The 27,714-nt window shown below is 39.0% G+C and overlaps 1 long non-coding RNA gene across 3 annotated transcripts in view; it reads left to right on the top strand.

Annotated features, from left to right (window-relative positions):
• Positions 1 to 659: 659 nt before the first annotated feature.
• LOC116579011 overlaps positions 660 to 27,714 on the top strand; it is a 35,382-nt gene continuing 8,327 nt past the window's right edge. Inside the window, exons 1-3 of one of the 3 annotated variants that reach the window (XR_004281101.1) lie at positions 660 to 1,691; positions 2,534 to 2,591; positions 17,186 to 17,257. This is a non-coding gene — a long non-coding RNA (uncharacterized LOC116579011). Of the gene's footprint in view, positions 1,692 to 2,533; positions 2,592 to 17,185; positions 18,261 to 27,714 lie in introns of those variants that run through there. The other 2 variants (XR_004281102.1, XR_004281100.1) reach the window with 2 other exon arrangements.

Below are 27,714 nucleotides of genomic sequence, written 5' to 3'. Positions count from 1 at the left end.
CCCAGAATGTATAAACGATGAGGAGCACCTGGGTGGCTCAGTCGGCTGTGTAGGGGACTCGATTTCAGATGAGGTCATGATGTCATGGGTCCTGAGACTGAGACCTGTGGTGCTCAGGGGGGAGTTCTGCCTGAGATTCTCTCTCTCCCTCTCCCTCTGCCCCTCCCTCCACACACTTGCAGGCTCTTTGTCTCCCTCAAAAAATAAATAAATCTTTAAAAAATATATATAAATGATGAGAAAACATCAGGTAAACCCAAACTGAAGAACATTATACAAAATAACTAACCTGTACTCTGAAAAGGTTAGGACTGTCAACAGGTGGAATAAACAGAAAACAAATAGGTGGTAGATATAAACCTAAATATTTTAGCAGTTTCATTAAACATACATAAGAAAGTATGTTTCTAAACTTGAGAATCTTGACTGATAAAATCAAACATCTCTTAACAATTATTTGGCAACCTTCTTTCTTGCTTTAAAAGCATGTTATATTAGTATTTTAATCCATACTAAATATTTTATTTTATTTTTAATATTTTATTTATAGATGGGAGAGAAAGAGAGAGAGCACGAGAGGGGAGAAGGTCAGAGGGAGAAGCAGACTCCTTGATGAGCAGGGAGCCCAATGTGGGACTCGATCCTGAGAAGTCCAGGATCATGACCTGAGCTGAAATCAGTTGCTTAACCAACTAAGCCACCCAGGCGCAATAAAAACATGTCTATTTTAACCTAAAAACCCATTTTATGTTTCTTCTGTCAACCTTCAAAGAAAACTGATGCTCCAAAAAGATGCCTTCTTACCATTTTACGGATGAGGCTTAGTGGTTGTTAATTGGTGATACACAGATACAATCCTGCTCTCCCAAATAGGTGTCCTGTGCTCACATGTACACAACACCCAGTCACCTCTGCCGTCACAACGCAGCATCTCCGGACTCGCCTTTGCCCGGCCGCCTTCTGCACCTGAGCGCGTCCCTCGGGCGCGTCCCCACGTCTCCCTGCTAGCCCGTGATTCCTTTCCCTGTCGTCGCCTCCAAATGGTCCAGAAAGAGAGCACCAGGTCCCACCTTCACTCACCCTCAGCGCTAAGCGACCGAGGTTTGCGGTCACCGACAAAGATGAAATGTCAGCCCTTTGCGTGCAGAGGGCGTACCAGCTCCTCCAGATATCTATCCGGCGCCGCCGCCGCTCGGACTCCGGTGGCCGAGACCAGGTGTCAGTTCTCATACTAGTCTGAGCGTCTGCTTTTCCGGCCAGGACTACATTTCCCACAGACGCTGCGGCTCGAGGCGGCGTCGCTTCGAAACGGGCATCTTGTTCCGTGCCTACGGCGGCGCTCGAGCCGCCCGGGTCCAGGCGCCTGGAGGCCTGACGGTTGCATCCGGCCGACCGGCTCCGCGTACCAGCCGCTCCGCGTCGGGTCTGGCGGTTCTGTTTGGCGCGGAGAAGCTGTACGAGCCCAGTGTCCACGCTGAGAGGAGTCCCGAGGCCTGCTGCCCGCTTCCGGACTACATTTTCCAGAGGACTCCGCAGGTGGACGCTACCTTCCTCAGGATTTCGGCCGCTTTGCGGGATGGCGGAACCGTTGGCTTCCCCGAGTTAGTAGCTGCGGGGCGTTTGGAGTTCGGGGCAACTTAACCTGTTCGGGCCAGAACGGAACTAGGGAAGGACTAGGGTGAGGAGTTCAGGTAAGAGCATTTCGTGTCCGGAGCGGACTGAAGAGAAGAGAGAGAGAGAGAGTGAGTGTGTGTGTCAGAGAGAGAGAGAGAAAGAGAGGGGAAGGAGGGAAACTGGAGGGGAGAGGGGTTATTTGTGATTGTTACTGAGTGTCGTCGTGGTGTGTGATTGTGACTGTATGTGGTGATAACTCTGGGTGATGGAGTAGGGTGCTTGGGACTGTGCATCTTCCCAGAATGGGTATGTGATTGTGATTGCATGACTGCACCATCGCGCACAGAGACGTAGAGGACCGGTGATTGTGCATTTGGGACTGTGTCCGGCGGTAGGGGTGTGTGTGGGATTTTGGGAGCATGTGCGGCACCGTGTGTGTGTGGGGGGGTCTGTGACTGTGTGGTGTTAGGTGTCTGTGGCTGTGCAGGTGTGAGTAGTGTGACCCCCTTGGGGGGTGTTTGTGTGTGTGTGAGAGAGAGATTGTGATTGTCTGGCTTTGGGGAAGGGGTTTGTGGGTGTGGAAAGGCTGTGATTCTGACTTTGTGTGTCCCCTAGGTGTGTATGTGGGATTATATGTAAGTGAGTGAGCTGGTACAGAACCATGTTTGCACATGAGGTGGAGGGTTTTGTAAATGTGCAGGTGTGACTCACCATTCTATCCAGGAGACATCTGTGAGTTCATGACTGATTCTGATCCTTTCCTGTAACTACATTAGGCTGGACTCTAGTCTTCCCTGACTTTCCCTTGTATGTCTGTGGTGACAGTGAGGGACTGGAGGAAGTGTGTGTTCCAACCTGGTCAACTAGAATTCCGAGAAAACCCAGTGTCTCATCAATTTCTTCTTCTTTCTTTCTACAGTTTCTGCTAAGAGGAAGACTAAAGAATGATTATTGAACAGCCAGAGGCCACGATCAAGGTGCTTTGGGGTTTTTTTCTTTCTTCCCTGAAATAGTTCTCGTTTCTCAGAGCACAATTTTTTCCCTCTTCTGACAGTTCCTGACTACCAAAAGCCCATTCAACAAACCAATTGTATATGGGGCCTTGGAGTTAGATCCAAATACTCAGTTTTTAAATCTATCTCCTCCCTCTTAGTATTAATTTGGCAGTTTCTTCTATGTGCCAAATCTCTACTAAGATCTTTGCTGGTCTAGTCAGGTAAATACAAGAGCCTTTTCATAAAAGAATTGTTGGAAACAAGATTGCCTTGTATGTAACATCACATACCACAGTCCTGGTATTGAAAGCCATGCAATTTATGGGATGGTATTGGCTAGTCTCAGTCCAAGTACATTATAAGATCTTTCACTTTGGCAGTATTTTTGAGGTATAAATGAGATTGGGGGCTTGAATGACTTCTGTACCAATAAAACCAGGATTTACCAGGTAATCTGTGAGTAAACACTTGGACCAGTTTCCAGGTCTGTTTTGAATTAAAGGCTCAAATGGTTCTATTTGGCGGTACTCAACCTGGAATCCATGTCCATCCTTGACTTCTAAAGGGAGAGATACTATGACACTAAGGATTACAAAAAAGATAGATCCAGAACCACCACCTTAGGGCAATCTTTAAGATAATAATAACCTAAATGAGTTTCATAAATAAGGAAATTTTAAGTAATTCCCACTGTAAGGGGAGTTTTATGCAGTTAATGGAAACTGTGAGATGGAGCATATGCATTTTCAACATTGTGGACTAACACCTATGCCCAGGTGAGAGGGCAGTTCAGATGCTGGAAGCCTTTGCATGTAAAAGTTCAGCTGATCCACATCTAGGTGACAGTTTTCTCATTTGATTTGTAGAGTAACCTATTAACTGGTCTCCACTTCCTCTTTTGCCTTCCTAAAATTACTTCTTAACACAATAGCCAGGGTCATTCTTCCAAAACGTACGTCAGATTATGTCACTTCTTAACTTAAAGCTTTCTGTGGTTTTCTATTTCAGAATAAAAATCAAAGTCTCTACGGTTGGTTTTATAGCCCTATGTGATCTGGCTCTCTGTTAACCTGACTTTATCTTCTCTAAATTTTTTTAATAACTTAATTCTGACCCCTCTGTGTATGAGTTTGCTGATTCCCCTGCCTGGAATTTTCTTACTCCTGGTATCACTTACTCCTTTACTTTCTTCAAGACTTAACTCAGATGTTACCAAATTGGAAAAGTTGTCCTTGACCACCCTGTATAGAATAGCACCTCAACCAATGCACTTCTTATCACCCTTCTCCTAATTAATTTTTCTCCATAGCTCTTATCATTTTTTACTGAGACATAATTGACATATAACATTAGTTTCGGGTGTACAACATAATTCAATATATGTATATTTTGTGAAATGATCTCATAAGTCTAGTTAACATCCATCACCACACAGTTTTGTTTTGTTTTTGTTTTTGTTTTTAGATTTTATTTGAGGCACCTGGGTGGCTCAGTGGGTTAAGCCTCTGCCTTCAGGCTAGGGTCATGATCTCAGGGTCCTCAGATCAAGCCCTGCATTGGGCTCTCTGCTCAGCGGGGAGCCTGCTCCCCCTCCCACTCTCTGCCTGCCTCTCTGCCTACCTGTGATCTCTCTCTCTGTCAAATAAATAAATCTTATTTTAAAAAAGGTTTTATTTATTTGGCAGAGATCACAAGTAGGCAGAGTGACAGGCAGAGAGAGAGGGGATGCAGGTTTCCTGCTGAGCAGAGAGCCCGAGGTGGGACTCAATCCCAGGGCCCTGGGATCATGACCCGAGCTGAAGGCATGGGCTTAAACCCACTGAGCCATCCAGGTGTCCCAATAAATAAAATTAAAAAAAAAAAAAAAAAGATTTGGGGCACCTGGGTGACTCAGTGGGTTGAGCCTCTGTCTTCGGCTCGGGTCATGATCTCAGGGTCCTGGGATCGAGCCCCGCATTGGGCTCTCTGCTCAGCAGGGAGCCTCTTCCCCCTCCCTCTTTGCCTGCCTTTCTGCCTACTTGTGATCTCTCTCTCTCTCTCTCTGTCAAATAAATAAATAAAATATTTTTTAAAAAGATTTTATTTATTTGCTGGAGAGAGCGAGAGAGAGAGAGCACAAGCAGGGGAGGGGGGCAGGCAAAGGGAGAAGTAGGCTCCCAACTGAGCAGGGAGCCCGATGCCCCCGATGCAGGACTTGATCCCAGGACCTGGGATCATGACCTGAGGCGAAGGAAGAGGCTTAACTGACTGAGCCACCCAGGCATCCCCATCACCACACACAGTTAATAAATTTTTTTCTCGTGATGAGAATTTTGAAGATCTACTCTTAGCAACTTTCAAATACTATGTACAATGAAATTATTAACTATATTCAACATGCTATACATTACTTCCCTAGGAGTTATTAATTTTATAACTGGAAGTTTGTACCTTTTGAGCACTCTCACCCATTTTGCCTTCCCAGCTTCCCACATCTGGAAGTTCAGTTTTTTTATTTTTTTAAGATTTCCACATATAAGTGAGATTATGCAGTCTCTTTTTCTGTCTGACTTATTCCATTTAGCCCTCAATGTCCATCCATGTTGTTGCAAATGTCAGGGTGTCCTTCATGTCTTAAAAAAATAATAATTCCATGGGGCACCTGGGTGGCTCAGTGGTTAAAGCCTCTGCCTTTGGCTCAGGTCATGATCCCAGGGTCCGGGGATCAAGCCCCACATCGGGCTCTCTGCTCCCCAGGGAGCCTGCTTCCTCCTCTCTCTCTCTGCCTGCCTCTCTGCCTACTTGTGATCTCAAGTCTGTCAAATAAATAAAAAAAGTCTTAAAAAAGTAATTCCAGTATAATTAACATTCGGTGTTAGTTAGTTTCAGGTGTACAATATAGTGATTCATCAATTCTCTGCATTATTCCGTGCTCATCAAGATAAGTGTGTTCTTGGGCTGCCGGGTGGCTCAGTTGCTTAAGCATCTGCCTTCAGCTCAGGTCATGATCCCAGAGTCCTGTGATAGGTACCATATCAGGCTCCTTGCTGAGCAGGGAGCCTGCTTCTCCCTCTGCCTTCCTCTCCCCACTGCTTTTGCGCGCTCTCTCTCTAATAAATAAAAATTCTAAAAAAAAAAAAAAATAAGTATGTTCTTAATCCCTTTCAACTATTTCACCCAACCCTTCACCCACCTCCCCTGTGGTAACCATTTGTTCTTTGTAGTTAAGAATCTGTTTTTTGGGGTGTCCCTTTTGTTTGTTTGTTTTGTTTCTTAAATTTCACATACGAGTGAAATCATAATGGTATTTGTCATTCTCTGACTGACTTATTTTACTTAGCTTTATACCCTCTAGATCTTTCCATGTTGTTGGAAATGGCAAAATTTCATTATTTTTTATGGCTGAGTAATATTTCATTGTGTGTGTGTGTGTGTGTGTGTGTGTGTGTCTTCTTTATCTATCAATGGACATTTCCATAATTTGGCTATTGTAAATAATGCTGCAGTAAACATAGGGGTGCATATATCTTTTTGAATTAGTGTTCTTTGGGTAAATACCCAGTAATGGAATTACTAAGTCATATGGTAATTCTATTTCTGATTTTTCTTTTTAAAGATTTTATTCATTTATTTGACAGAGAGAGACAGCAAGAGAGGGAACACAAGGAGTGGGAGTGGGAGAGGGAGAAGCAGACTTCCCGCCAAACAGGGAGCCCGAGTTGGGTGTTGATTACAGGACCCTGAGATCATGACCTGAGCTGAAGGCAGACGCTTAACAACTGAGCCATGTAGGCGCCCCTCTATTTCTTTTTTTTTTTTTCATTCCATATATAAAATGCCATATATCTAATTTTTTAAAAAAGATTTAATTTATTTGTCAGAGAGAGAGAGAGGGAGAGAGAGCGAGCACAGGCAGACAGAATGGCAGGCAGAGGCAGAGGGAGAAGCAGGCTCCCTGCTGAGCAAGGAGCCCAATGTGGGACTCGATCCCAGGACACTAGGATCATGACCTGAGCCAAAGGCAGCTGCCCAACCAACTGAGCCACCCAGGTGTCCCAGTTTTTAAAAAAGATTTATTTATTTACGAGAGAGAGAGAGAGAACAGACCTCCCTCCTCAGAGGGAGGAACAGAGGGAGAGACTCCCCAGGGGACTCCCACTGAGGGTAGAGTCCCACGCAGGGCTCAATCTCATGACCCTGAGATCATGACCTGAGCCAAAAATCAAGAGTTAGATGCCCACCCAACTGAATGACCCAGGAGCCTCTCTATTTCTAATTTTTTGAGGAACCTTCATACTGTTTTCCACCGTGACTGCACCCAGTGTGCCTTCCAGCCAATAGTGCCTAAGAGTTCCTTTGTCTCCACATCCTTACCAAAACTTGCTGTTTCTTGTGTTTTTCATTTTAGCCATTCTGATAGGTGTGAGATGATATCTCATTGTGGTTTTGAGCATCTTCATGTTCTGTTGGCCATCTATATGTATCTTCTTTGGAGAAATGTGTGTTCATGCCTTCTGCCTTTTTAAAAATTGGATTATTTGTTTTTTGGGTGTGAGTTTTATCAGTTCTTTATGTATTTTGAATACTAACCCTTTATCAGATATGTCATTTGCAAATATCTTCTTCCATTTGATGGGTTGTCTTTTAGTTTCATTGTTTCTTTTGCTGTATAGAAGTTTTTACTTTGATATAATAAATTACTATTTTTAAGATTTTATTTTATTTTTTAAAAAGGTCTTATTTATTTATTTATTTGAGAGAGAGACAGACAGAGTGAGAGAGCATGAGAGGGGAAGTCAGAGGGAGAAGCAGACTCCCCCATGGAGCTAGGAGCCTAATGTGGGATTCCATCCCAGGATCCAGGATCATGACCTGAGCTGAAGGCAGTCGCTTAAACAACTGAGCCACCCAGACACCCTAAGACTTTATTTTTAAGCGATTTCTACACCCAGTTTGGAGCCCAAACTCCCAACCCTGAGATCAAGAGCCACATTTTCCACTGACTGAGCCAGCCAGGTGCCCCAGTCACAATACATTATTCTTGCTTCTGTTTCCCTTGCCTCAGGAGACCTATCTAGAAAAATGTTGCTATGGGCAATGTCAGAGAAATTACGACCTGTGTTCTCTTTTAGGATTTTTGTGGTTTCAGGCTCACATTTAGGTCTTCAATCTATTTTGAATTTATTTTTGTGTGTGGTATAGGAAAGTGGCCCAATTTCATTCTGTTGCATATAGCTGTGCAGTTTTCCCAGTACCATTTGTTGAAGAAACTTTTTCCCATTATATATTCTTGCCTCCTTTATCAAAGATTAATTGGCCATATAATTGTGGGTTTGTTTCTGGGTTCTCTGTTCTGTTCTATTGATCTGTCCGTGTTTCTGTTCTTAGGTCAGTACCATATTCTTTTGATTACTACGACTTTGTAGGGTATCTTGAAATCTGAGATTGTAATTCCTGCAATTTTGTTCTTTTTCAAGATTGCTTTGGCTATTTGGTGGTTTTGTTTGTTTTGTGGTTCCATACACATGGATTTAAGGATTATTTGTTCTAGTTCTGTGAGGATTGCTCTTGGTATTTTGATCACAATTGTGTTAAATCTGTAGATTGCTTTGGGTAGTATAGACATATTAATAGTATTTGTTTTTTTTTTTTTTTAATATTTTTTCTTATTTATTTATTTATTTTGACAGAGAGAGATCACAAGTAGGCAAAGGCAGGCAGAGAGAGAGAGAGGAGGAAGCAGGCTCCCTGCTGAGCAGAGAGCCCGATGCGGGACTCGATCCCAGGACCCTGAGATCATGACCTGAGCCGAAGGCAGCGGCTTAACCCACTGAGCCACCCAGGCACGCATATTAATAGTATTTGTACTTCCAATCCATGAGCATGGATTCCAGTTTTCCATTTCTATCCTTCCATTTCCATCTTTCTATTTGTTTGTGTCATCTTCAGTTTCTTTTATCAGTGTTTTATAGTTTTCACAGTATACATCTTTTACCTCCTTGGTTAAGGAGGTAAGTATTTTATTATTTTTGGTACAATTATAAATGGGACCATTTTTAAAATTTCTCTTTCTGCTGCTTCACTATTAGTGTTTGGAAATACAATAGATTTCTGTATTTTGATTTTGTGTCCTGTCACTTTACTGAATTCATGGATCAGTTCCAGCAGTTTTTTGATGGAGTCTTCCAGGTTTTCTATATATATTATCACATCATCTGCAAATAGTGAAAGATTTACTTCTTACCAATTTTTAAAATTTCTTTTTTGTTGTCTGATTGCTGTGGCTAGCACTTCTAGTACTATGTTTAAGAAAAATGTTGAGAGTGGACATCCTTATCTTGTTCCTGATCTTAGGGAAAAAGTTTTCAGTTTTTTCACTGTTGAGTATGACGTTAGTTGTGGGTTACTCATGTTTGGCCCTTGTTATGTTGAGGTATGTTCCCCTTAAACCTACTTTGTTGAAGGTTTGTATCATGAATGAATGTTGTACTTTGTCAAACGCTTTTTTTTTTTTTTAAGATTTTATTTATTGGGGCGCCTGGGTGGCTCAGTGGATTAAGCCGCTGCCTTCGGCTCAGGTCATGATCTCAGTGTCCTGGGATCGAGCCCCGCATCGGGCTCTTTGCTCAGCAGGAGCCTGCTTCTCTCTCTCTCTCTGCCTGACTCTCCGCCTACTTGTGATTTCTCTCTCTGTCAAATAAATAAATAAAATCTTAAAAAAAAAAAAGATTTTATTTATTTATTTGACAGACAGAGATCACAAGTAGGCAGAGAGGCAGGCAGAGAGAGAGGAAGGGAAGCAGGCTCCCTGCTGAGCAGAGAGCCCGATGTGGGGCTTGATCCCAGGACCCTGGGATCATGACCTGAGCTGAAGGCAGGGACTTGAACCCACTGAGCCACCCATGTGCCCCTGTCAAATGCTTTTTATCTGTTGAAATGATCATAGGATTTTTATCCTTCTCTTGTTGAATATAAATATTGAACCACCCTTGCATCCCAGGATTAGATCCCACTTGATAGTGGTAAATGACTCTTTTTAATGTATTGTTGGATTCAGTTTGCTAACATTTTTTTAAAAGGTTTTATTTATTTATTTGTCAGAGAGAGAGAGAGAGAGAGAGAGCGCGCGCGGGCACAGGCAGGCAGAGTGGCAGCAGAGGTAGAGGGAGAAGCAGGCTCCCTGCTTAGCAAGGAGCCCAATGTGGGACTCGATCCCAGGAGGCTGGGATCATGACCCGAGCCAAAGGCAGCCGCTTAACCAACTGAGCTACCCAGGCATCCTGGGTTTGCTAACATTTTATTGAGAGGTTTTGCCACTATGTTCATCAGAGATATTGGCCTATAGTTCCCTTATTTTGTAGTGTCTTTATCTGGTTTTGGTATCAGGGTAATGCTGGCTTCAAGAATGAATTTGGAAGCTTTACTTCCTGTTCTATTTTTTAGAATAGTTTGAGAATAGGTATTAATTCTTCTTTAAATGTTTGGTAGAATTTGCCTGTGAAGCTGTCTGGTCCCGGACTTCTGTTTGTTGGGAGTTTTTTGATAACTGATTTCAATTTCATTGCTAGTAATTGGTCTGGTCAAATTTTTTATTTCTTCCTGATTCAATTTTGGGAGGTTATGTATTTCTAGGAATGTGTCCATTTCTTTGAGGTTTTCCAATTTGCTGACATATAATTTTTCATAATCTCTTTTAATCTTTCTTTTATGTGGTATCAGTTATTTCTCCTCTTTCAATTCTAATTTTATTTGAATCCTCTTTATTTAAAAAAAATTCATGACTCTGGCTAAAGGTTTATCAATTTTGTTGGTATTTTTAGTGAACCAGGGTGATCTGTTGCTTTTTTTAGTTTCTGTTTTGTTTATTTCTGGTCTAATCTTTATTATATTTTCTTCCTTCTCCTGGCTTTGGGTTTTGTTCATTTCATTGACAGCTGAGTAATATTCCTCTGTGTGTGTGTGTGTGTGTGTGTGTGTGTGTGTGTACACTACATCTTTCTTTTTGGTGTTTTTTAAAAAAAAAAGATTTATTTATTTATTTGTCAGAGAGAGAGAGTGAGTGAGTGTGTGTGTGTGTGTGTGTGTGTGTACGCACAAGAGGGAGCAGACTCCCCACTGAGCCCAATGTGGGACTCCATCCCAGGACTCTGGGATCATGATCTGAGCTGAAGGCGGATGCCTAACCAACTGAGCCACCCAGGAGTCTCACACTACATCTTTCCAAGAAGACATCCAGGTGGGTCATAGACACATTTAAAAGATGCTCAACATCATTATCAGGGAAATACAGGGCAGACAACATGATACTCATCTTCTTTATCCATTAGTCTATGGACATTTGGACTGTCTCCATAGTTTGACTGTTGACGATAATGCTGCTGTGAACATTAGTTTGACTTCCTCTTTGCTAATTTGTATACTTTTTATTTTTATTGTCTGATTGCTGGCTAGGACTTCCAGTACTGTGTTAAATAACAGAAATGAGAGTAGACATCCTTGTCTTGTTCCCAACCATAGGGGAAAGGCTTTCATTTTTTTTCCCCATTGAGGATGATATTAACTGTGTGTCTTTCATTTATGGCCTTTATGATGTTGAGGTATGTTACACCTATCCCTACTTGAGGGTTTTCATCAAGAATGGATGCTATAGGGGCACCTGGGTGACAGTGAGTTAAAGCCTGTCTTCAGCTCAGGTCATGATCCCAGGGTCCTGGGATCAAGCTCCGCATTGGGCTCCCTGCTCTGTGGGGAGCCTGCTTCCTCCTCTCTCTCTGTCTGTCTCTCTGCCTATTTGTGATCTCTGTCTGTCAAATAAATACATTTTTAAAAAATGGATGCTACATTTTGTCAAATGCTTTTTTTGCATCTATTGACAGGATTGTATGGTTCTTATCTTTTTATTAATGTGGTATGTCACGTTGATTGATTTGCAAATATTGAACCACCCCTGTAGCCCCAGAATAAATCCCACTTGATTGTGGTGAATAATTGTTTTAATGTACTGTTGGATTCAGCTTCCTAGTATTTTATTGAGAAATTTTGCATCAAATTCACTAGGGATACTGGCCTGTAATTCTCCTTTTTAGAGGGGTCTTTGTCTGGTTTTGGGATCAAGGTAATGGTGGCTTCATATGAGTTTGGAAGTTTTCTTTCCATTTCTATCTTTTGGAACAGTTTGCGAAGAATAGATATTAACTCTTCTTTAAATGTTTGGTAGAATTCTCCAGGGAAACCATTAAGCGCTGGGCTTTTGTTTCTTGGGAGAGTTTTTTAAAAAAAGATTTTATTTATTTATTTGACAGAGAGAGATCACAAGTAGGCAGAGAGGCAGGCAGAGGGGGAAGCAGGCCCCCTGCTGAGCAGAGAGCCCAGTGTGGGGCTTGATCCCATGACCCTGAAATCATGACCTGAGGTGAAGGCAGAGGCTTAACCCACTAAGCCACCCAGGTGCCCCTTGGGAGATTTTTGATTACTGTTTGAATTTCTTTCCTGGTTTTGGGTCTGTTGAAATTTCATGGTGCCCCATGGTTCTGGATTTTTTCTAAGAACTTTCTTATTTATTTTTGCATTTTTATTTAATACACCTGATTAAATTGGGGCACCTGGGTGGCTCAGTTGGTTAAGTGTCTGCCTTCAGCTCAGGTCATGATCTCAGAGTACTGGGATCCATCCCTGAAGCAGGGAGTGTGCTTATCCCTCTCCTTCTGCCCCTCCCCCAGCTCGTGCTCTATCTCTCAAATAAATAAAATCTTAAAAAATAAATTAATTAAAGGGGGCGCCTAGCTGGCTCAGATGATTGAAAGTCTGCCTTTGGCTCAGGTCATGATCTCAGGGTCCTGGGATCAAGTCCCACACTGGGCTCCATGCTCAGCAGTGAGTCTGTTTCTTCCTAACCCTCTGCTCCCCCCACCTGCTTGTTGTGCTCTCTCTCAAATAAATAAAATCTTTAAAAAATAATATAAAGAACATATGAGACAACTTCATTCCTAAGTTGCATCAGGAAATTAATGCTGTAATACTCTGGAATTAATAGCTGTAAATATGGGGCGCCTGGGTGGCTCAGTGAGTTAAAGCCTCTGCCTTCGGCTCAGGTCATGATCCCAGCGTCCTGGGATCGAGCCCCGCATCGGGCTTTCTGCTCAGCAGAGAGCCTGCTTCCTCCTCTCTCTCTGCCTGCCTCTGCCTACTTGTGATCTCTGTCTGTCAAATAAAAAAATAATAAAATCTTTAAAATAAATAAATAAAATCTTGGAAAAAATAAAATAAAATAGCTGTAAATATATAATGAGAATATAGCTCATTGCTGAAGAAGTAGAAAAAGGTATGATGCAGTTTGCAGTTAAGTCCAAATAACAGGTATTCTGTAATCTACACTTCTTCTTTATTAGAAATTATCAAAAGGGTAACAGGAGGAAAACTGCCCATTAAACTTCCCTATCTTGTCATTATGAAAACTTACAAACACAGAAAAGTTGAAAAGGATAATGAACATGCATTTACCATCCAACCCCCACCCAGTTTAAAAGCTAACAGTTTGTTATATTTGCATTATCTTCCTGTAATTTTCTACATAATCATAATATAAGCATACCTTCTAAAATATGTCAAATGATGCCTGTTCAGATTTTCCCAGTTGTCCCAAGACTGACTTTAATAGCTATTTTTCTTTTTATCTAGAGTCAAGTCTAGGTTTATAAATTACATTTAGTTGATATGTCTCTTTTAGTCTAATTTGGTTCTCTACCTTTATTCCTTTTTTCCATGATGCTGGGTTTTTCTTCTTAGAGTCCATGCTTAGAGTTGTCTTGTAGGGTGTTCCATATTTTGGATTGTTGCGCTTGTTTCCTAATGTTGCCGTTTAACTTATTCTGCCATCTACATTAGAAGTTAAGTGTAGAGGGGCGCCTTTGTGGCTCAGTGGGTTAAAGCCCCTGCCTTTAGCTCAGGTCATGATCCTGGGGTCCTGGGATCAAGCCCCGCATTGGGCTCTCTGCTCTGTGGGGAGCCTGCTTTCTCCTTCTCTCTCTGCCTGCCTCTCTGCCTGCTTGTGATCTCTGTCAAATTTAAAAAAAAAATTATGAAAATTAAAAAAAATTAAGTGTAGAGAAAAGATTGAGTTTGGGCTAAATAATTTTGTAAGACTATTTCATAAATATGTTAAATATTTTGTATTGTCATATATTAAGAGGCACATATTGATACCATGAGGCTAAATTTGATCATATGGTTAAGGTGATGACTGTCAAATTGTGTGTGTGTGTGTGTGTGTGTGTGTGTGTGTGTGTGTGTGTGTGTGTTTTAAAGATTTTATTTACTGGGGCACCTGGCTGGCTAAGTTGTTAAGCATCTGCCTTCGGCTCAGATCATGATCCCAGATCCTGGGATCGAGCATCTGCATCTTTTTTTTTTTTTTTTTAAGATTTTATTTATTTATTTGACAGGTTTTTTAAAAAAAATATTTAAAAAATTTATTTGACAGAGAGAGACACAGTGAGAGAGGAAACACAAGTAGTAGGAGTGGAAGAGAGAGAAGCAGGCTTCCTGCTGAGCAGGGAGCCTGATGCGGAGCTCAGGCTAATTTTTAATCCTTACAATTAGAAAGTAATTCTAACCCCCTCTTGGAAATTTACATTTTGTTTGATTCAAAGGGAATACCAGAGTTGAAATAGGATAGCATTCAGATATGAGTGATAATGTTGCTATATATCGAAACCTGCAGGAGGTGATCAAAGTCGTTTTTGGAAAGTCATCTTGTGGGAAGTTAGTACTCTCTAATAAATGCAGGAAATGAGAATTTAGGGCCAGAATTTTCATTTGCTTAACAGTCACTGTCTAGCAATTGATTATTGCCCCACATGATTACTCTTATAATCCTAGTTTTAATACAGTGTCTTTCACATAGTGGAGAGTTGATAAGCTGTCAAAGCAGTCCAAGCTTAAGAATCTAGGAAAGGAACAGATTACCCTAACTCCAGCAGAAGGAAACCATTCATACAGTTAGAAGTTAATGGAGGAAGAATAAATCTATTTTCTGTGGAAAAAACACTGATCTAAACTAGACTTACAGGTTTGATCAATGTAAAGATGAGAAATACAACAGCTTTAATAAGGTGGGATACATATATTTATGGAGAGTTTTAAAATAGCATGGTAATACTACGTATATAAAATATTTTTTTCAAATTGACAAAGTAGAAATTGGCCTGCTCTAATAAATATAGTGGGAAAATGAAAATTTGGCTCAAAATCTCTCTTTAAAAAAAAACAAATAGGAATACTTGGGTGGCTCAGTGGATTAAAGCTTCTGCTTTAATAATGCAATGGGTCATGGGCTCAGGGTCCTGGGATCCACAGTAAAGTATGTCACAATAAAGAGAATCAAATGAATTTTTTGGCTTCCCAGTGTGTATAAAAGTTATATTTACACTACACTGTAGTATGTTAAATGTGTGATAGCATTGTGTAAGCAAATATACATACCTTAATGAACACCTTATTGCTAAAAATGCTAATCATCGTCTGAGCTTTCAGTGAGTCATAATCACTAATGACAGATGACTACGACAAATATAATAATAATGAAAATTTTGATATATTGTAAGAATTACCAGAGTATAACACAGAGACACAAAGTGAGCAAATACTGTTGGAAAAATTTTTTGCCACAAACTTTTGATTTGTAAAGAATACCTGATCTGGGGCACCTGGGTGGCTCAGTCAGTTAAGCGGCTGCCTTCAGCTCAGGTCATAATCCCAACGTCCTGGGATCTAGTCCCACATAGGACTCCCTGCTCAGCAGAGAGCCTGCTTCTCCCTCTCCCTCTGCCTGCTGCTCTGCCTACTTGTGCTCTCTATCTCTCTGTCAAATAAATAAATAAAATCTTTAAAAAAAAATAGAATGCCTGATCTGCAAAGCTCAATAAAATGAGGTATGCCTGTAATCCCACAAAAAGGATAAACTTCTGAAACCTTTGCTGAGACAGACTGTAATAAAACTGCTGAAAATCAAAGGAAAAAAAATCTCGAGAGCTTTTAATGGAATACTGATGCATTACATATAGGAGAACAATAACTTTAATAACACAATTTCTCATCAGAAAAACAGCATGCTACGGGTAGGTGGAACAACATTTTTAAAGTACTTTAAGGAAACCCCTGTCAATCTCATATTCTTTTTAGTGAAAATATTCAGGGTCATGAGATAGAGCCCTGCACTCTTGGGCTCCACCTTGGCTATGCAGCCTGTTCAAAATTTTCTCTCCCTCTCCTTCTGTGCCTCCCATACCTGCCCCCCAACCTCCTCACTCCCCATTTGTGTTTTCTCTCTCAAATAAATAAAATCTTAAAAATAAATAAATAAATACAAGTTTCCACACAGAAAAACAAATAAAATGAGAAGTTGACCAATAGACTTGAGAAAATATTTGTAAACCATCTACATGGATAAGGAATTAATATCTAAAATATAAGGAACTCATACAACTCAATAGCAGATAACCTCAAACAGCAAAAATCTCAATAGTAAAAAATAGGCAAAGGACTTGACTAAATACCTTTCCAAAGAAGACATACAAATAGCCAGCATGTACATGAAAAGGTGCTCAACATCACTAATCATCAGGAAAATGCAAATTAAAATCAGTATTAGATATCACCACATACCTGTTAGAAAAGTATTATCAGAGAGACAAGACTTAACAGTGTTGGTGATGACATGGAACAGAGGGATCCCTTGTACATCATTGGTGGGAATGTAAATTGGTACAGCTACTATGGAAAACAATATAGAAATGCATCAGAAAAGTAAAAATAGTATTATATGATCCAGCAATTCCATTTCTGGGAGTATATCCAAAGGAAATAATATAAAGATCTCAAAGAGATCTGCACTGCCACGTTCACTGCAGCAGTAGTAACAATAACCAAGATACAGAAAAAATCTAAGTAGACATCTGTAGATGAATATATTAAGAAGATGTGGTATATGTATATACTCGTAAATACAAGGAGTGGTATTCAGCCATGAGAAAAGAATTTCTGCCATTTTTGGCAACATGGATGGACCCTGAGTGCATTATGCAAGTGAAATAAGTCAGAGAAAGAAAAATACTGTATGATCTCACTTATATGTAGAATTGAAAAATGCCAAACTCAGAAACAGAGTGAGAATGGTGGTTGCCAGGGGCTTAGGGATGGGAAAAGTGGGGAGATATTCATCAAAGGGTACAAATTTTTAGATAAAAGATGAATACGTTTTGGGAAGCTAATGTAAGCATGACTACAGTTAATACTGAATTATATAATTGATATTTGCTAAGGAAGTAGATTGTTTTCACCACACCCCTAAAAAGGTAATTATATGGAATGATGGAGGTGTCAATTAACCCTCTGTGGTAATCATTTCATATATATATATATCAAATAATTGCATTGTATACCTTATCCAATGTTATATGTCAGTTATACCTTGGTAAAGGTGGGGATATATATGTATATGTAAAATAAATGCACAAAGCAAAAATTGATAAACTGAAAGTAGTAAATAAATCTACAATTAATGTGGAAGATTTTAACATTTATCTCTTACCTATTGATAGATCAACAGACAAGAGATCAAGGTACAGAAGTCTTCAGTGCCATCTAAACGACATCTGTAGATTGACAGCAGAGTATGTATTCTTTACAGTTGCATGTGGAATATTCACCATGATAAACAATATTCTGGATAAACTAAATCTTCATAAATGTAAAAGAACTAAAATCATGCCAAGCATTTTCCTTACCAGAATTGAATTAAATTAGAAAAAAGTAACAAAGATATTTAGCAAGTCCACAAATACTTAAAAATTAAACAACTGACATGTAATCAACCCATGAGTCAAACAGGAAGTCTCAAATGAAATTGGAGGATATTTTCAACTGAACAAAAGTGGAAATACACGATACTTATTAATTTATAAGTATAGCCACAGCAAGTACCAAGAGGGAAATTCTTTTTTTTTTTTATAAGATTTTATTAATTTGTTAGAGAGAGCGAGAGAGGCACAAACAGGGGGAGTGGCAGGCAGAGGGAGGTGCCTGACATGGGACTTGATCCCGGGGTCCTGGGATCATAACCTAAGTGAAGGCAGACACTTAATGGACTGGGCTGCCCAGGCATCTCCCAAGAGGGAAATTTTTAGCAACCAAATGGGTTGGTATCAGAGTAAGTGTAATATGGTCAAGATCTTCACCACCATCCAGGCTAACCAGGCCACACTCTTTTCTATGGTGAATATAGAGGGCAAATGAGCAGTAAAGAGGTATTCCTACCTCTCCCAGCCAGTTAGGTATAAAAAGGAGGCTGGTAGGGTGCCAGCACTACCATTCACACATAATAGGAGGACTCCTCCATCCCCCTGTCAGTGGAGACTGAATCTCTCACCTGCACAAGATGGCACACCCCCTTCCCATGTGAGTGGAGTCAGAGAATGCCAGCTTAAACAAGGTTTAAATATGATTTAAATCTTAACACAAAATTTTCACACTTCAACTAAAAATTTATCATGATACCAAGAACCAGGAAAATCTCAAAATGAGTGAAAAAAAGATATTCAAAAGAGTATCAAGATGACAGAGATGTTAGAATTGTCTCATAAATACCTCAAACTTCATAAAAATGCCTGAAACAAATATACCTGAAACAAAAGAAAAAATCTCAGAAAAGAAATGTGAAGTCCAGAAAAGAAAACAGAAGATGTAAAAAAGAAACAAAGGAAAATTAACTGAAAAGTATGATAATGGAAATAAACTTAATAGATGTGCTAACAGCATAAATGGAGGAGACACAGAAAGGAATCAGAACAACAAAAATTACCCAATATGAACAACAGAAAATAGACTGAAAAAAGAGTCAAAGAAAACTCAGGAACCTGTGAGATTAATACAAGATCTAACATTCCTAACATTGAAGTCCTGGAAGGAAAAAATATGGATTGAAAAAGTACTCAAAGAAATAATGATTGAAAATTCCCCCAATTTGGCAAAGACTATAAACAGACTGAAGATACTGAGTAACAAGACTCTTCTCCAACCCCCACCCCCAGTCAATATCATGTTATATCACAGTCAAACTTCTGAAAACTAAGGACTAAATAAAAATCTTGAAAGTAAGAGAAACACCACCTTACATTTGGAGGGGGAAATCCAAACAAAACAGATTTCTCATAAGAAACCATAGAGGCCAGAAGTGGTACATTTTAAAGCAGTGAAGGAATGAATTCCAAATTCCAAATCCTCTATCCAGCAAAAACAAAATCAAATACAAAAAAACCCCAAACAGAAAAATATATACCTATATCTATCTATCTATTTATCTCATTCAAGCATAAAGGGAATCAGTATCATCAGTCATTAGGAAAACGCAAATCAAAACCACAATGAGACAACCACTTTATAACCACTGAAATGGCTATAATTAAAAAAAAAAAAGAAAATAATCAATGGCAAGGATGTGGTGAAACTCTTAAATGGTGAAGCTGTAGAAAACATGGCAGTTCCTCCAAAAAATTAAATATATAATTATCATACAGTACAACAATTACAAATGAATTTAAAGTAGGGATTAGAACAGATAGTTTTTTTTTTTTTACGATTTTATTTATTTATTTGACAGAGATCACAAGTAGGCAGAGAGGCAGGCAGAGAGAGAGAGAGGAGGAAGCAGTCTCCCTGCGGAGCAGAGAGCCCGACGCGGGGCTTGATCCCAGGATCCTGGGATCATGACCTGAGTCAAAGGCAGAGGATTTAATCCACTGAGGCGCCCCTAGAACAGATACTTTTATGTCAATGTTCATGGCAGCATTATTCTTTTTTTTTTAAAAATATGATAGGTTTTTTTTTTTTTAAGATTTTATTTATTTGTCACAGAGAGAGAGAGAGCGAGAGCGAGCACAGGCAGACAGAGTGGCAGGCAGAGTCAGAGGGAGAAGCAGGCTTCCTGCAGAGCAAGGAGCCTGATGTGGGACTCGATCCCAGGGCACTGGGATCATGACCTGAGCCGAAGGCAGCTGTTTAACCAACTGAGCCACCCAGGCGTCCCGGCAGCATTATTCTTAGTAGCTAAAAGGTAGAAGCAACCCAGATGTCAATTATTGGATGAATGGGAAAATAAAATGTGGTATATACATACAATGGATGTGTTATTTAACCTTTAGTAGGAATTAAGTTCTGACACATGCAACATGGATGAAGGTCGGAAATACTGTGCTAGGTGAAAGAAGCCAGACACAAATGGACAAATATATGATTCCATGATATGAGGTACCTGGAACAGTCAAGTTCATAGAGAAAGAAGGTAGAATAGTAGTTACCACTGGCTGGGAGGAAATGGTAATAGGGAGTTAATGTTTGATGGATACCAAGTTTCAGTTAGGGATGCTGAAATATTGGAGATGGATAGCGGTGATGGTGGCAAAACAGTGTGAATATATTTAATGCCACTGAATTGTACACTTAAAAATTGTTAAAGTGGTAAATCTTACATTGAGTATATTTTGCCACAATTAAAAAAATATTTTAAAAAATATGCTGTCACCAAGAAACACACTTCAGATATAAAGATACAGGAAAGTTGAAAGTAATAGAACAGAAAGGGTATATCATGCAAACATTAATCAAAGAAAACCATGAGTGGCCTATCTTAAAAATATACTTCTAAATAATCCATGGGTCAAAGAGGAAGTCTCAAAAACATGTTGAACTGATTATGGTTTGGGAACCTAATTTTGGAAATAAATGCTACATATGTAAATTGGTATATGGTAAAAAAACCAAGATTTATTTTAGTGAATGATAACCAAAGATACTTACCTGAATTTTAAAAATGAGATGTCAGTGAAAATGGTATTTTCATCAGAAAGAATACTCTCTATTGAGAAATAAGTGAACCATATGCAGTTGTAAAATACTGCTTTGGTATTTAATTTTTCTAAGTAAGAAAATTTGAAATTATTCATAGAAAAAAGACATTGAAATGAATGAAAATAAAACTGAATGAAAATTAAGAAAACAATGTATCAAAATTTGTAGGAGGCAGATGAAGCAGGATGAAAGAGAAATTCATAGCACTAAGTGCATATATTAGAAAAGAGGAAAATTCTCAAATTGTTAATTTAACTTCCCAAAACAGGACCTAGAATAGAAAATAATGGAAAATAAACAGAAGAAAGAACAAATCAGGGTAAGAACAGAAATCAATGAAATTGAAAACACAGAGGCACTTGGGTACCTCAGTGGGTTTAAGCCTCTGCCTTCACCTCAGGTCATGATTTCAGGGTCATGGGAACAAGTCCTGCATTGGGCTCTCTGATCAGCAGGGAGCCTGCTTCCCTCTCTCTTTCTCTGCCTGCCTCTCTGCCTACTTGTGATCACTCTCTCTGTCAAATAAATAGATAAAAAATCTTAAAAAAAAGAAGAAGAAGAAGAAAGAAAACTCACTTAAAAAAAAAAGGGGGGGGTGCCTGGTGGCTCAGTGGGTTAAGACTCTGCCTTCCACTCAGGTCATGATCTCGGGGTCCTGGGATTGAGACCCATATCAGGTTCTCTGCTCAGCAGGGAGCCTGCTTCCCCCAACCCCCGCCTGCCTCTCTGCCTACTTGTGATCTCTGTCAAATAAATAAATAAAATCTTTAAAGTTAAAAAAAAAGAAAGAAAGAAAGAAAACACCAAAACAATAGGATGGGGCACCTGTGTGGCTCAGTCATTAAGCATCTGCCTTCGTCGGCTCAGGTCATGATCCCAGGGTCTTGGGATCAAGCCCCGCACTGGGCTCCCAGCTCTGCAGGAAGCCTGTTTCTCCCTCTCACCTCCACCTGCTTGTGTTCTCTCTGTCAAATAAATAAGTAAAATCATATATATATATATATATATATATATATATATATATATAGAGTGTCTTCAAAAAAACAATAGGAAAAATCACTGAGATTAAGAGCTGGTTCTTTGGGAAGATCAATAAAATTGACAAACTTCTAGAAACAACACCACCACCAAAAAACCCAAAAGACACAGATTACCAATACCCATGTGAAATAGCAGATATCACTACATTGCAGACATCGAAAGGATAAGAGAATACCGATTAACAATTCTACACATAAATATGACAACTTAGATGAACTTGAATCACAAAACTACCACAAGGTACCCAATATGAAATAATGTGAATGGCCAAAATACTGTTAAGTAAATTTAATCTGTAATCTATAACACATTCACCAAAAAGAAACCTCCAGGGTCAGATAATTTCATTTGAGAATTTTGCCAAATGTTTAAAGAACACAGTCTCTTCCAGAAAACAGAATACTAGTATTACCTTGATGCTGAAGGCACAGACAGTATAAAAGAAAAAATACACAGTCCACTATATATTATGAATATAGACACAAAAAAAATCCTTAAACATTAACAAAGAGAATTCAGTATTATGTAAAAAGAATTTTACATGACCAAATGGTGTTTACTCCAGGGATTCAGTGCTGGTTCAATATTTGAAAATCAGTTAAGGTAATCTACCATTTCAACAAACTAAAGAAGGAAAAAAAATCACAAATCAACATTTGACCAAATTCAACTCTGATTCATGGTAAAAACTCAGAAAAACAGGAATAGAGGGAAACGTCTTCAAACTGATAAAAAGTATCTACAGAAAAAATCACAGCTAGTATTATACTTAAAGGTGTAATAGTAAATCCTTTTGCTTGAAGATCAGGAAGCAAGAATTTCTCCTCTCACTATTCTTGACATAATCCTTAAGTTCTTGTGTATGCAATAGGGGGAAAGAAAGGCAATAAAAGGCCTATATAGGAAATAAAACTGTCCTGTTTATGGATAACATAATTATCCATGTAGAAAAATTCAATTAGTCTTTAAATTTCTAGAACTAAAAACTGAGTTCAGAAAGTCACAAAGTAGAAGACAAACATAGAAAAATCAGTTGTATTTCTATATGTTGGCAATGGACACTAAAATTAAAAAAATGTATAGTACTCATCGTCACTCAAAAATACATAGTAATGTAACACAAAACATATATAGGACTTTTATTGCTGAAAACTATACAACGATGATGAAAGAAATAGAAGATCAAAATATATATACACAGTGTGTTCATGGGTTGGAAGACAGTAAAGATTTTAATTTACTCCAAACTGGTATAGAGGTTTAAATGCAATTCCTATCCAAATCCAGCAAGATTTTTTTTTTTTTTTGTAAATGTATTTTTGCTGGCATAACAAATGGCTTAAAACACAAATTTATTATTTTATAGTTTTATATGTTTTTATATGTTAGAAGTCCAGCATGGGTCTCACTGGGCTAAAAGCAAGGTGTAGGCAGGCTGCACTCCTTTATGGCCTTTTAGAAGCTCACGGAGGACCTTCTATCTTCTCTATTCTCCTCCTCTTTTTTCTGGTTCTTCTTCTTATTGTTATTTCCAGCTTCTAGAGGCTGCCTGCCTGCATTCTTTGGTGCATTGCCCTCTTGGTCTCCATCGTCCAAGCAGGCAACAACAACAGATAGAGTCCTTCTCAAAATGCATCATTCTAACTTCCTCTTCTGTCTTTTCCATCTTTAAAAAGACCTTTGTGATTATATCATGCCCATGTGAATAATCCAGAATAATTTACTTAAAGACAGGTGGTTAGCAACCTGATTCCATCTGCAATCCCTTGCTATATAACCTAGAAATTCACAAGTTCCAGGGATTAAGAAAGATGTGGGTATATTCGTGAGGCCATTATTTTGTCCATTTGGTAAATATAAACCAGATTATTCTTTTTTTTTAAGGTCAGATTATTCTAAAATTTAAATGAAAAGACATATGAGCTGGAATATATAGAGTCATTTTGATAAAGAATAACAAAGTGGGAGGAATCACTGAACCCAATATCAAGATTTACAGTATACAATAATAAAAGCAGAAACTGGCCCTTGGATCAATGAGACAAAACAAAGAGCCAGAATTAGATTCACATAAACATGTGCAACTGATTTCTGAGGTATAAAACAAATTCAGTGAAGGAAAGACCACTTTTTCAACAAATAGTGCTAGAGCAATTGGACACTACAGGCAAACAAAAACAAACAAAAAATCCTCTACCTCAGTATTATACATTATAACTCAATAGTAATATCTCAATCATATCATATTTGATACAATCATATAACAACTCAAAATGTATAACATAAAATTATAAAACCTGTGGGAAAAAACAAAGGAAAAATTTGGGGGATTTAGAGCTAGGTAAAGCGGTCTTAGAGTTGATACCAAAAGCATGATTCATAAAAGAGAAATCTGATAAATTATTAGATCTAATCAAAATTAAAATCTTGGTCTGCAAAAGGCTTTGTTAAGAGGATGGAAAGACAACCTACTGACTAGAGGAAAATCTCTGCAAATCACATATCTTGCTAAGGACTGATATCTAATATATATAAAGAACTCTCAGTATTTAACAGCAACCTCCCCCAACACACACATAACCCAATTAGAAAACAGACAAAAGATATAAACAGACATTCCACCGAAGTAATTATATGGATGGTCAATAAACACATAAGAAAATCAATGGTTCCAAGAAAGATCAAAACCCAGCAGAGCAAATTCCATTAGTTTTTAAGGCCTGACAGTAATCCCTTGTGTTCTGAGACTCTACCCTCCAGGGTGTTCTCTGCCCTCAAAGTCCATGGCTCCAAGGTCATTCTTCCTTTTTTCTTGAAGGGTAATGCATGTTTATAGTTGAGTGTCTCTATCAGCCCATTTCCTGCCTGTAGAATTTTGAAAACCTGACAGCCTTGTTATTTCATCCTGTCTCTGTTTTTGTCAGTCCAAGCTAGCAGTGTTTCTGCTGATAAAAAATTTGGAAAGACCTTGTAGGTTGTGGGTCTTCATTTGTCAAAGGAATCCACACAATTAGGAGGCAGGAAAAACTGCCCACACTCAAAAAAACCAACTAACCAACCAGCCAAACAAAAAAATCTCCAAAACATCACTATTGGGAAACCATCTCTATTCATTTCTGAGATGGTTGATTGGATCCATGAGTCACATACCTAATCTCTTCAGCTAAAGTTGTTCAGGGGTGCCTGGGTGGCTCAGTCAGTTAAGCAGCTGCCCTCAGCTCAGGTCATGATCCCAGGGTTCTGGGATTGAGCCCCCACTTCAGGCTCCTTGCTTGGCGGGGAGCCTGCTTCTCCCCTGCCTGCCACCCCCCCGCTTGTGCTTGCTGTCTCGCTTGCTTGCTTCCTCTGTCAAATAAATAAATAAATAAATAAATAAATAAATAAAATCTTAAAAAAAAAAAAAAAAAGAAAAAAGTTGTTCAGGCACACCGTCTCTCCAGAGCTTTCTCCAGTTAATCTCCTAATTTCGGCATCCTTTGCAGTTTGGATAGGCTGAGAATTCCCCTAAATAATCAGACTTCGTTTCCTTTCTGCATACTAGTTCCTTTCTCTATTTCTCTTTTTTCTTTCACATTCTACTATAAGCAGCAAATATACACCAGGCCTAACCTTCAACATTTTCCTTGGAAATTTTCTCAGCCAAGTATTCAAATTTATCACTTCCAAATTTGCCTTTCACAAAACTATAAAACACAATTCAGCCAAGTTTTTTTTTTTTTTTAAGATTTTATTTTACAGAGAGAGAGAGAGATCATAAGTAGGTAGAGAGGCAGGCAGATAGAGAAGGGGAAGCAGGCTCCCTGCTAAGCAGAGTCTGATGCGGGGGGCTTGATCCCAGGACCCTGAGATCATGACCTGAGCCAAAGGCAGCAGCTTAACCCACTGAGCCACCTAGGCACCCCATCAGCCAAATTTTTTACTATATAATATGAATCATCTTTCCACCAGTTTCCAGTAATAGTTTTCTCATTTTCTTTTGAGCCATTTTAGTGTTTCTATTGAGGAATAGAAACACTATTACACGTTAATATTTGTAGTAACATTCTACTCATGAACATATATGTATCCGTTAAGAAAATAGCTTTCTCAATCTTGCCTTTTTCTTCCTGAGCCTATACCTTACCATCCCTAAGCCTAACAGTCTGATTAAGCAATAGAGGCTTTTTTAATCATGTGGCTTAAAATTCTTCCAGCCTCTACCCATTGCCGAAATTCATTTCCACATTTTTAGGTGTTTGTTTTAGCAGAGCCCCATTTCCTGGTACCAAAATATGTTAATGTCCTGGTGTTACCATAAAAATCACAAATTTGGTTAAAACACCAAGAAATTGTATATTTATAAAGTGGCATACTTATAAAATTAAATTGAATGGACTTGATTTTTTTTTTTTTAAGATTTTATTTATTTGACAGACAGAAATCACAAGTAGGCGGAGAAGCAGGCAGAGAGAGAGGAGGAAGCAGACTACCCGCTGAGCAAAGAGCCGGATGCGGGGCTTGATCCCAGGACCCTGGGATCATGACCTGAGCCGAAGGCAGAGGCTTTAACCAACTGAGCCACCCAGGAGCCCCGAATGGACTTTTTTTTTTTTTTTAAAGATTTTATTTATTTATTTGTCAGAGAGAGAGAGCGAGAGCGAGCACAGGCAGACAGAGTGGAAGGCAGAGTCAGAGGGAGAAGCAGGCTCCCTGCGGAGCAAGGAGCCCGATGTGGGACTCGATCCCAGGATGCTGGGATCATGACCTGAGCTGAAGGCAGCTGCTTAACCAACTGAGCCACCCAGGCGTCCCTGGACTTGATTTTAAATGGAGAAGTTAAAAATTATAAATTTAAAAAGAGAAAAATCATACAGAAAACTTGGCATCTGCCACTTCATTAAATTTTTGCAAGAACATTTTAAGTAGGGTAACTTTTTATGACCAAACATTTGCATAGTATCTTTTTTGCTCCTTCTCTCCTTAGCCAACACAAGATATTTACATCCTAGGGATTTGCATGAAGAGGGCTTACTATAGGATTAGGATTAAGGGAAATGCAAAATGTGAAATATAATTTTAGGATATTTGCTGTTTGTCCTAGGATGCCAAAGGAGTCTGGGACTGGCCTGTTTTTAAAGTTTTCATGACAATGAATACAGTAGTAATGTGTCTCTCTCTTCTAATAACACTCCATTCCATCCCCTACTATAAGTGATACATATTTTGATGGGTATAGTAACTATGATAGGAGAGTAGAAATTGGGGGAGATCTTGGGAAATAGCTAAAAGCGTAAATATGTAGAGATTCCCAGTGATTACTATACAAATACTTTTGACTTGTTTGTATAACTTCCTATACTGGAAATTCTCTTAGGTAGGAAAGCAGCGTTGTCATCTGTGAGTTCAAAACACTGTCCATTAGTACACAAGATTTTCTAGTACCGCATACACAAGACCTATTAAAACATGAATATTATGTACCATGTATAGCAAGAAAATAAGTATATGCATATAATGCTCTACTGCAAACAAAACATGGCTATTTCAGGACATAATTAATAAACCAAGAGGCAGAATAGTACATGTAGGAATGCTAGATAATTTCTATTTTTTATGACAGCCACAGAAATGCATAGCAGAAAAGAAACAAATGAGAGTAGAATATCCAAGAGAAAGTGACTCACACATTCCCAACATCTTTGGTCGGTTGAGGGTAGACCAGATTCAGTTATACCATACCTCCCCACTCACTATATACCCAAGAAAAAGGATAGGCTTATATCCTTAATTGTTAGCATATAACAGTATTTATTCACATACAAATATAGATTTATTCAAATGAAACAATTATTAGATTCTCGTATTTATGAATATAGATCCTATTATTCTATAGATCCTTTCTATAGAACCTATTCTATAGATCCTTTTTATTCTAGTATGTTCAAACTGCCCACCCTAAAACAACAACAACAACAACAACACCCAAAGCCTTAAAAAAATCCCAAATCCCTCCAAGTATAAATAGCTACTAGTAAAGGCTAAATTCCAGTGTTCTGTTTGGCTAGACAAGACATTTTTTATGATCCTTTCAAGTCTGAATTTGTATCATGTCTGATTTCCCTTATTACCCACTTTTTTTTTTCTCTCCAATTATCTTGTTCAGCATGTTTCCATTTATTATCCACTGGCAACTGGTGTCCCTTTC

The sequence above is a fragment of the Mustela erminea genome, chromosome 19 (genome assembly GCF_009829155.1).
Source record: "Mustela erminea isolate mMusErm1 chromosome 19, mMusErm1.Pri, whole genome shotgun sequence".
NCBI classification, from domain to species: domain Eukaryota; kingdom Metazoa; phylum Chordata; class Mammalia; order Carnivora; family Mustelidae; genus Mustela; species Mustela erminea.
This window is presented reverse-complemented; position numbering and strand designations above follow the sequence as displayed.